Genomic DNA, 11,246 nt, shown 5'->3' with positions numbered 1-11,246 from the left:
TTGCCTGGGGTTCTCATCTTCCTGTAACACAGGCCGATTTAATGTAATGATTCAGGCTTGTTTCCCAAGGGCACTGGCAACTCCACCGGTTAGCTGACCTCTCCCTGGGGTGGGGGATCCAGGCGAGCCCGACCTCGGCGGCCTTTGATCTCTAGGCGCCCAGAGATTGGCGTCCATAGGAATCTGCTGAGAGAGACAAGAGTAGACCTGCTCTGCCGGCCGGGGGCTGAGTCAGGGGCTGGGCTGGGGGCGGAGCCGAGAAGAGGGGCGGGTGCTTCCGCGCCCGCTTTCTCCCGGATTCAGAAGTTTCAAGCCCAACTGCACTGGAGCTTCTGCACTCTGAGCGTCATAACCTGCACCATGCCCATGATCCTGGGTTACTGGGACATCCGAGGGGTGAGCGGGGGTCCCCCAGGGCGGGGGAGGTGGAGGCGGGTGGGGAAATGCTGCGCCCCCACTGGGAAAATGCTGCAAAGCTGAGTCCGGTTCAAACCAGAAACTTCCACAGGACTTGCTACAGCGGAGCCCCTCTCCCCTCAGCCCGATCATCTTATCTGGGTGTTGGCATGTGTGTGTGTGTGTGTGTGTGTGTGGCGTGGGTGGGCTGGTGCAGGTGATGGTGCTGAGGGAGTTGGAGGTGTGGAAGTGACCTGGAACAGTGAGAGTTTTGCAGTCAAGACTGACGTCTGCCCTCTGTCCCACCGTCTCTCCCAGCTGGCCCATGCCATCCGCCTTCTCCTGGAGTACACAGACACAAACTATGAGGAGAGGCAGTACTCGGTAGGAGATGGTAATGAAATCCTTTTCCTATTCTGACTTTTGCCCAGCTCATGCTGATTGGTTGCCAAGCAACCCATGTTCTGCCTTGTTGCTCCCATCCCTCAAACTCCACCAGCTGGAGTAGGGACCTGCCCCTTCCCAAACCCTTTGGGGGTGCAGCTGTCCTCCAAAGCAGGACATGAGAGCCCCTTGGGCTCTGCTTAGTGCTTGCATTAGCTCTCTGTAAGCCTCATCTCAGGGAGGTTCCAAATCCTTCTACGTGTGCTTTCCCCTAAAGATCCATGTGAGATTAGAATCCAGTTCAGAATCCGTATCCACCAGTTCAGGGGGGTCTTGCCTCTGATTCCTTGGTCGGTCCCCCCAGGAAGAGGGTTGGATTCCTGGGAGGTTGTTTCACTGCATCTTCTTTCTCTCAGCTCCTGACTATGACAGAAGCCAGTGGCTGAATGAAAAATTCAAGCTGGGCCTGGACTTCCCCAATGTAGGTGCCAGGGTTGGGGTGCTGGGAGGGGGAGTGGACAGTGTCTCCATCCATCTCCTTTCCTGGCTTAGAGGTTTCAGGAACAGGTGCCTTCTGCTCTGTCTCTCAGCTTCCTGGTTCTCTCCCTTGCCCTTCCATGATACTCTGTCCCAGCTCATCCCTCCATTTTGCAGCATATTATTTAGTGCCCACCACAGTATTTAGGCTCTGTGAATGCCAGGTTTCATCTCTGCCCTTTGGTCAATGGAGGGAGTACAGGGGAGTCTGGTGGCCCAAATAACCAGACCCTGTTATTCTTCCAGCTGCCCTACTTAATCGATGGGACTCACAAGCTCACCCAGAGCAACGCCATCCTTCGGTACATCGCTCGCAAGCACAACCTGTGTGAGTGGGTCTGGAGCTGGGGTCAGGGACACCGGTGGCCATGCCCTGGGTTGGGCTGGAATGGGAGGCTGAGGGTGAGTCTCTGTTTGTGGCCACAGGTGGGGAGACAGAGGAGGAGATGATTCGTGTGGACATTTTGGAGAACCAGGTTATGGATGTCCGCTTGGCCATGGCCAGGATCTGCTACAGCCCTGACTTTGTGAGTCCTTTCCACTGAGTTGGAGAGGGTGTGAGGTGCTTGTTAGGATCTCATAAACTGCTCTTTTAGATTTTGATCTTCTTGGAGCTAGTGATCCACCAGGACATTTCCTTGGAAACTGACTCAGTTCCCTCTAATCTTAAGAGGAGTCCAGCTTCCCCTGGATAGAAATTCAATTCGTAAACTGAATGTTTTCCTCCTTACCACATAGCCTCCTCCTTGGCATCTCAGGGATCAGGACATGTGTCCAGTGGGCAGCCCAGGGTTAGACTTTCTTCCTCTCCCTCCTTCCTTTCAGCTTCCAGTTCTCTCCAGCTGTCCAGAAACTGCTCAGGCGTCCACACCATTCCTGTCTCCCACACTGGAATGTAGGACTTCTTTCCTAGTCATTTTAGCGTTAATCAGCCTGAGATCTGAGGCCCAAGCTCCGCCAGGTCTCACAGCACTGCTGGTCTGACCCAGGGCAGGTGTCTGGAGCTGAGTGGTGACAGGTCCAGAAACAGTGTGTTTTGCCCTTTGCCTTCCCACAGTCTCTCACAGATGGGAGATGGTTCCCATAGGAGTCTAGTGAACACAGGTGGGTTGAATTGGCCCTGGACCCTGACTCACGTACAGTCAAAGGACATGACTGCTCACCTGACGGCTGGGATCAGGCACAGCCCTGGGAGGACTGCTCTCTGCCGGGAGGACTGCTCTCTGCCGGGGAGTCTGTGTGTGAGGCTGGTGACAGCTGTTTGTGTCTCAGGAGAAACTGAAGCCCGGTTTCTTGAAGGAGATCCCTGAAAAAATCAAGCTGTTCTCAGAGTTTCTGGGGAAGAGGCCTTGGTTTGCAGGGGACAAGGTAAGTTGGACGGCTTTGCGGGCGGGATAACTGTCATTTTCCCCAGGTTCAGAGTTCAGTCCGCATTCATGCTTTGTCTTCCTGCAGCTCACCTATGTGGATTTCCTGGTTTACGACGTCCTTGACATGCACCGCATATTTGAGCCCAAGTGCCTGGACGCATTCCCAAACCTGAAGGACTTCATTTCTCGTTTTGAGGTGATTCTCCTGACCCCCTTGTATTTACATCTTTCTTCTCTCTCTTATTCTCCCTGATTTCCTAGTTGGGACTACAGTGAAGACTAGCATTTATGGAGAATTTTGTTTACCAGAATCTCTCCTCAGTTGCTGACGTGTATTGTGTCACATTTAATCTTTATAACATTCCTACATGTGGAACAATTATCCTCTCCATTTTACAGATAAGGAATTAAGCTGAAAGGATAAGTAATTTCTGAAGGTCACACAACCAGAACAGGCTGTGCTGGGTCAGCACTCCTAGTCAGACTGTCTGGCTTCTATGGGCAGCAGTCAGTGGCTCTCCATCTCCTGTATTGAAATGAAAAGCTCAGGTCCTTTTATTGTCTGGGTTCACAGTTCTGGAAAGTGTGTAGGAAGCAGAATATTCAGGAGATGGTATGCAGCTGGCATTAGTAGAATGAGACACAGTAGGAATGATATCAAGTACTAAAAACACAGACAATATATTCTCCTGATCTCCAAAGGGCTCTGCAGCAATTGAGCCTCCACCTGTTGTTCTGAGATTGTCAGATCTGTAGTTGGTGTTGGGATTTGGGTGCATACAGAGGTGTCCTGTGCAAGGATTTTATCTTGACACCTCTTATGGTGGGCAGTTCCTTCACTCCTCATCTCCTGTCCCTTCTTCCTTCATGTTAACTCCAGATTCCATCTCAGAGATGTGATAGTGCATTCATTTTAAGTCACATTCACTGATCTGATCCTCTCCCCTGTATGAGACACTGTGTCACGCAGTCCTGGCGCCCAGCCTCTTGGGCTCAGTGCAGCTGGAGAACTACAGGGACCCCAAGCTGTGTGGTGTGGGTGGAGCCACCTTGATTCTGGTGGAGCACAGCCTGACCTCACCTCTCAGCTCATCATTGTCACCCTCGGTCAACTAATTTGAGAGCAAAGAAGTCTGCTTTGTGATGGATTTGGGAATTTGAGGCTTTAGCCCTAAAGGCTTTCAGCCTTCAATCTGTTTAGTATTCCCACTCCTCATCATGAAATCTGCTTTCTCAGCTAGTTCTCATCAGCTCTGGTTTTGGTCCAAGACGTGTTGCCTTGAGAATTTTGCAAGAGCTGGGATTACTGCCCAGCAGGCAGGATGGGGACAGATGTGGGCTGTAGTGTGTGGCCTGTTGGGCCCTGGGCTGGGGGGCACAGGCAGCCCTAGATCTTGGAGTCCTTGGAACTCTTGAGCATTGTCTGTCTTGGGAAGGTGGTGCACAGGTACACCTGAGTGTTGCTGCCTGGTTGGCTGCAGCGGGACGGGGGATGAGGTAGGTTGGGGCCCAGTGAGAGTGGGCTGAGGTCCCATGCCACGCAGTTGGTCTGTGTCCTTGCAGTGGAATAATTAGAGTGTGGCCTGGGCTAGTCTTGGTGCTCCACACCCTCCTATCATGTTTCATCCATGTTTTGCTGAGTCATTGGGTGAGATGTGGTTCTGCAAGATGCTCAGGCACTTTCTGAGTGCCTTTGTTTTGCTAAGGGCCCATCTGTCTATGCAAACCCTGGGAACCTAGGAGCCTTTTCTGAAAAAGAGAATATTTTTGCATAAAGAGAAGAACAAATACTCCTATCATGAGATGTTGATTGGAAAACATTTGACAGAACTTAAAAGCAGCAAGTTACAGTTTCATTTGGAGACCTTACTGAGGACTGTAGCCCAAGAGACAGCCTCTCAGAGAGCTCTGAAGATGTAGGGTAGGAGACAGTAGGTATATAAATTTTTGACTGGGAAATACATGTAGCCAAGCATGCATCTTGATAAAAGATTAGTGCTAATCATCGAAACACCAACATCTCAAGTTAATGGTCTTAGTGCTTTTCTATGTGTAGGAAGATGCATGAATCTTAGGTCACTGTAATTCTTAGTTTGGGATGCATCCTAACTCTCTATAGGACCCCATGTCCAAATCACAGAATGTTTAATCCTGGTTTTCTTCATCCTGAGCTCTCCTCAGGGTACACTGTTTGTGAGTGACTGCAGTTGGTGGCAGCTCACCCCTTTCTATAACCAATAATGAAGAAAAATCTTCAGGCTTTTTACTCCTCATGGAAAAGAATAAGATTTGTATTCATTCTTTTTTTTCATAGATTTTAAAAAATATGTATTTATTTTTGTCTCAGCTGGGCTCTTTGTTCCTGGGCACAGGTTTCTCTAGTTGCAGCTGCTGCTAAGTCGCTTCAGTCGTGTCTGACTCTGTGCAACCCCATAGACGGCAGCCCACCAGGCTCCCCCGTCCCTGGGATTCTCTAGGCAAGAATACTGGAGTGGGTTGCCATTTCTTTCTGGGGCTAATCTCTAGTGTGGTCATCTGGCTTCTATTGCAGTGGCTTCTCTTGTCATGGAGCATGGGCTCTAGGCGTGCGCTTTGGCTATAGAGCCCAGGCTCAGCAGTTGTGGTTCATGGGCCCAGTTGTACTGGGGCATGTTGAAACTTCCCAGTCCAGGGTCAAACCCATGTCCCCTGCATTGGCAGGCAGATTTTCAACCACTGGACCACTAGGGAAGTCCTTGCATTCATTTTTGACAAACCCTTAAAGAGGCTGTTAAGTATATTGTGGGAGAAGGCAATGGCACCCCACTCCAGTACTCTTGCCTGGGAAATCCCATGGACAGAGGAGCCTGGTGGGCTGCAGTCCATGGGGTCGCTAAGAGTCAGGCACGACTGAGCGACTTAACTTTCACTTTTCACTTTCCTGCATTGGAAAAGGAAATGGCAACCCACTTCAGTGTTCTTGCCTGGAGAATCCCAGGGACAGGGGAGCCTGGTAGGCTGCCGTCTATGGGGTCGCACAGAGTCGGACACGACTGAAGCGACTTAGCAGCAGCAGCAGCAGCAGCAGCAGCAAGTATATTGTGAGTGAAGAAGCCTTTCCAACCATTTGAGTTTAAAGAGGCCTCTTTGTTATTTCTTCCCTTTGGAGTCAGATTCTACCTTATTAAGTTAATCCTGCTTAGTCTCAGGTCATTGTGAGCTGCATTTACATTTCTGGTATGTGGAGATTTTTAAAAAACATCTATTTGTTTGACTGCATAGCGTGTTAGTTGCGTCACGCAGGATCTTTCATTGTGGTACTCGGGCTTTTTCCAGTTGTAGTGTGCAGGCTCTAGAGCTCATGGGCCTAGCGGTTGTGATGTGAGAGCTTCGTTGCTCCAGGGCATGTGAGATCTTAGTTCCCCGACCAGCAATTGAACCTGAGTCCCTGCTTTGGAAGGCAGAGTCCTAACCACTAAACCACCAGGGAAGTCCCTTGATAAGTGGACATTTGCAAGACAAACACAATTGCTTTTAATTCTCTGAAGAACTGGGCTGCCACCCAAATGATGTCAAAAGATTGATTTTCCCAAGTACGTTTTCTTTCATTTGCTTTTTTATATCAGTAGGAAAATTTCCAACTAAACTGGAAATCAAAAGATTTCTGTATTCTAGAACTATAGGGATCAATGTATCATGTCTTCAAATGTTTGCAGAAGGCCATCTTTCTGAGTGCACAAGTCAAACTCAGGCCAGTTTATCCTAGGAACAAAGATAAAACCAACCAACCAAACAAACCTCCCAGACCAAACTCCGTTATTGCTTCTATTAGGCCCTGAATATTGAACACCTTCCCTGGTGGCTCAGATGGTAAAGCGTCTGCCTACAATGTGGGAGACCCGGGTTTTGGGAAGATCCCCTGGAGAAGGAAATGGCAACCCACTCCAGTACTCTTGCTTGGAAAATTCCATGGACAGAGGAGCCTGGTAGGCTACAGTCCATGGGGTTGCAAAGAGTATTTGAATATTAGAGTATCTGAATATTGGACTGCAATTTTTATCTCATAGTTTGTTGGCTTAGGTAACCCTATTAGTTTTCTTTATTATGTTTAATTAAAATTGTTTGAGAGGCAGATTATATGCTGTTTCTTATGCAAGGCAGGGGAGCATTCCCCAGTGAGACATGTTCGTATATCCCCACAGTATAATCAAGTAAAAGAGATGTAACCATCTTACATAAAGCTGTTCAAATATACCACTTTTAAATATGTTACCAAGTCCAAGCTTGGTCTGCTAGCTGCACAACAGGCCAATAATCTGAGAGACAAGGTGTTGAGGGAGGGAATGTGACTTTATTCAGAAAGCTGGCGGACTGAGAAAATGGCAGACAAATGTCCCAAAATAACCAACTTATCAGTGTCTGGATGCCCATATGCCTCAGTTTTATAGAACTGAGAGTGGGTAGGTGAGACCGTAAAGTAAAAAAGCCATTAATCTTGCAAATGTCTTGGCCAGCCTCCTGGAGGGGATGTGTTAATTTCTTCTTTCCTGTAGCCATAGGTAGCCAGGGTCTTGAACAAAGGTACTTCGGTTTAACATTCAGGCAGAGGGGCAGGGTTCCCCTGTGGAGGCTATTATGTATAGACAGTGTCCTTTTAGTGAACAAAAGCAATGGGAAGCAATGCTTAAAGTAAAAGAAACAGATCCAGCATTGCATCAGAGTTTGTTTGTATCTGTAACAAATCTCAGTTCTATCAACTGTTATACCTTTAACCGTAGCCCTTGTCAGGACTCTGGTAGCAACTCTTGGTCTTATAAGGAGTCCTAGAAACTTCCCTTTTTATTTCCCAGGCCATTTTAACCCAGTCCTGTATAAAGGGTTTTGGGCTCCAGTGAGGGGTTGAGCCAAGGGATCCAGGCCTTTTTATCAGTCTTTAACTGGATTGTTTGGTTTATTGCCCCATGCAATTGCTGGTCAAGTATCTCAGTGTAATTTTTTTTACCCTCTTACCTTTAAAATTTTTCTAGACTGGGGTAAGTAGAATGGACTTGTTTGGGTCCCTTTATATTTGGGGGACTGATAAAGGGGTCTTTCTGGCCCATCAAAAACGTCCTTTTTGGTAGTGTTGTATCAAAACTTTTGTTTTCATGCCATCAAAGTCTGTTTCATTTATCTCATCTCTTAATAACCATATCAAGATTTTTATCCTATTGGGACCAGTCCCTTTAAAATTTCCTACTTGTAGGAAGAAATCACTTGATTTTCCCCTCAGCTTTTATCTATTCTCTGTTTATTAACCTAATTAACTTTAGTTATTCTATTGTTTTTATTAGCACCTGTAAGATCAATTGAGGGGAAGTGTGAGACCACAAATAAGGCTCTATGAACAACTTTTGTTTGTTGGTTGATTGATTTGAAACTAAGGAAGTTCTTAAGGTTAGCAACGATTATATTTCTTTGTGTCCATCTTTAATTAAAAAATTTTTTTTTAATTTAAACTTTTAATTTTCTTTGGGGATATAGCTGATTATCAATATTGTGAATATCCACCTTTTAATTTTATCTTTCCATGGGTACCAATAAAACAACTGTTTACAATGAGAGGTCTCTAAAAATTTACCAATTTAGAAGTTTTTCCAGTTTAAAAGATCCATTGTTAGGATTCTTAGTTATAATTCAAACCAGTAAGAGGCAAGAGGAATCCCTGCAAGAGAGTGCAAAGGATGCAGCCTTCTCAAGAACCAGGACGTTTACTCACAAATATAGTCTAAGAAAGTAAAGGCCTTTGTTGTACAGGGAGACACAAGGAGGATTGAAACAACAAAGACCCTTTATGAACTGAGACCCCTAATGACACATTTACCTAATGCTAGCATAGCTGGACAGAAGGACTTGGAATCGCAGTCTATGCAGCTTGGTGCTGAGTGTTCACCATATGTGTTCCTTTACAGTTGCAGAGACTAATCTCTCAAAATGCTCTAGAAGATGCCTAAGAAGATGAGGTAGAACACTGATGTCTCAAAGGCACAGGGAGATGAAGCAAGTTCCTTCTATAAGGCCTTTTGTTTCCTTAAAGTAAAAAAAAAAAAAAAAGTTTTAAAAACTATTTTTGCCAAAATATTTACAATTTTACCAAGTCTTCTGAATTATTGTTGCTTTTGTGGGAATCAATTTTGGTGTTATAAAAAGGAAGTTCAGAGAGAGTTGAATAGCATGAAGGAGAGCATTGCAGAGTGTACTTAGAGGAGCAGGGAGGAGCAGTAGAGAGCAGGGCCAGCTTCAGGGGCCTTTTAAAAATTCTGATAAAATTTCAAGCAATTTTTTGTTGGTTTTCTGCAAAAGTTACTTTCTCATTTCCTCTTTTAGAAGCTTCTAAATACAAATTGAAACAGACCTTCTATTCAGTCTGTTGGATCTTGTAGTCTGTTTCTTTAGCTGTGTACACGAAAAAAAACCCCAATTTTGTGATGTCAAAGAACCCCACTTTGGTGATTTTTAGGACAAGATCTTCTTCGGTATAGTTTAAGCTTTATATGTAATGTATCCAAACCTGTGGTGTTAAGTCACTGGTAACTCCTCTTTCTTTTACCCAGAAAGTTTAATTTCCCTTTTCAGAGTCTGTCTGGACAACTTGCTATTGATAACTGTATGTAGTGGGCCCTTCTGCTGTTTGTGAGAATAACTCTCATTTCAGGTTTTATACTCTCAGTTTTTCCTTCTGACAGTCTAAAACCACCGTGGGCACTGAGAACCCAGGATTGCCAAACCTTTTGTGTGTGTCTCCCAGATGGGCGAGTTTCTTTAAGGAGTGGGTTTCCCTACGGGACTGCTGCATGGTATGAGGACTCCATGGTATGAGGCCTCCACCTCTGCTACAATTTCTCAATTGCCTGGGAAAGCCTTGCTTAGCCAGGAGGAGCTCTGTTTCTTATCTAAAGAGCTAAGCGCTTGCCTGTAGTATCTACACTATATTCCTACCGACTCTAGTAAAGCGGTCAATTCAAGGAAAGACACCAGCCAACCCCTGATCTGTTTATTCATCCTGACCTGTTCTCTCTACTGGGTACTCTCTCAGTATTTCTGAACTGAGAAGTCAGGTACATTTTCATCTACCACTGAAGAAAACTCAAGAATGTCAACCAAGATGGTAAATCTGAGCTCACTAGAGAACTCAGCCAAATTCGTATTCATATGTAGAGAAGTAGACCAGCACAAGGGGGCTTGCTGGTACCAATGTTCCACTCTTTGTAACGTTCTGGTGAGGGGAAAAAGTCTTCTCTGGGCCCTGTTGGAGTCACCAAACCTGTCTACTGGAAAGGAAAGCCCACACAATGTAACAGCATGGGGGGCAACTGCCCTGCGGGTCACTTAACTGTTTGCGTAAGTGGATGATGAATGAGCCTCCTTGTTTTCAGCTGTGGGGAAGGGGGTACAGCAGAGAGACTCAGAATGGAGAGGGAGACAGAGCAGGCTACATTCTAGCCATATTACTTATGTGCGGTGTGATCATGAGGGAGGTGCTTATCTTCTGAGTGCCTCAGTTTCCCTTCTGGTAAATGGCCTCAGTAGAACCCATCTTGCAGGGGAGTCATGTAGAGATTCTGAACCTGTGTCATCATGTCTAGTGGATATGTAGCACCTAATACAGTATAGAGTCTCTGTATGTGGTGAGTCTGGATGTCAGATGAATTACAGGAAACTGGAAAAGTTAACTTCCCAGAGCTGGGGACCCCAGAAGACTATCTTTTGCCCCAACATTTGACTCCCACATGGAAGGGCTGTACCCCAGGTCCTAAACTTGGGGAGAGCTGCCTGGGTTCCAGTGGGGCAGCAGACCTGAGGCCTGGTGTTCTTTTTCCCACCCTCAGGGCCTGAAGAAGATCTCCGCCTACATGAAGTCCAGCCGCTTCCTCCCAGGCCCTCTGTTCATGAAGCTTGCCGTGTGGGGCAACAAGTAGTGCCCGCAACCAGGAGATGGGCGTGAGGAGCCAGTGCCTTGGAGACCAGGTGGACCTCCTGCCCGCAGAACCATCTGTCTTCTTCTTTTTCCTTCTGTTCACTCTAGATGGCTTCTTGACCCCCTTATCCCCCTCCCACACCCCTTTCCATCCCTACTTTAAAGATTCAGTTTCCCACTATTTTTGAGCCAAGTTCCTCCCCACCCCACATTATCCCTCCTGCATTAAAGCCACCCAGACTATCCTTCCCTTCCATGATTACTTCTGCTGTGAGCAGCCCAGCCAGGCCCCTGGCCCACGGGGCTCTGCTCTGAGCTCCCAGTGCTGCCCTGAAGACCAGACCTGGCCTGGTATGCAGTCCATGCTTCCCAGTGTGGTTCCTGCCCAGCCTGACTGATGCCCAATAAAGCCTTAATCACACCTGCTGTGTCTTATCTTATTCTCTCGGGGCTTCCTGGAGTCATGACTGTGTTGGGTGTGTGTGGGTGTCTATTTTTCCTAGTGTTGTCCACTGCAGGGCCGTATGGATGGGCATGCGTGTGTGTGTGTGTGTGGTGGGAGGTTGGGCACAGGTGGGATTATACCATTGCTTGTTCATTTCTATCTCCACTTCATGCACCTC

At 46.9% G+C, this 11,246-nt stretch overlaps 1 long non-coding RNA gene across 2 annotated transcripts; it reads left to right on the top strand.

Moving 5' to 3' along the window:
- The first annotated feature begins 237 nt into the window (after positions 1-237).
- On the top strand, positions 238-11,044 carry LOC102396820. 2 transcript variants are annotated; one of them, XR_003110067.3, is made up of 8 exons: positions 238-396; positions 715-790; positions 1,197-1,261; positions 1,564-1,645; positions 1,744-1,844; positions 2,590-2,685; positions 2,773-2,883; positions 10,535-11,044. It is a non-coding gene; the product is annotated as a glutathione S-transferase Mu 1 (long non-coding RNA). The 2 variants fall into 2 exon arrangements; XR_003110068.3 differs by lacking the exon at positions 2,590-2,685.
- Positions 11,045-11,246: the final 202 nt, after the last annotated feature.

Source organism: Bubalus bubalis, chromosome 6, assembly GCF_019923935.1.
Source record: "Bubalus bubalis isolate 160015118507 breed Murrah chromosome 6, NDDB_SH_1, whole genome shotgun sequence".
Taxonomy (NCBI): Eukaryota; Metazoa; Chordata; class Mammalia; order Artiodactyla; family Bovidae; genus Bubalus; species Bubalus bubalis.
This window is presented reverse-complemented; position numbering and strand designations above follow the sequence as displayed.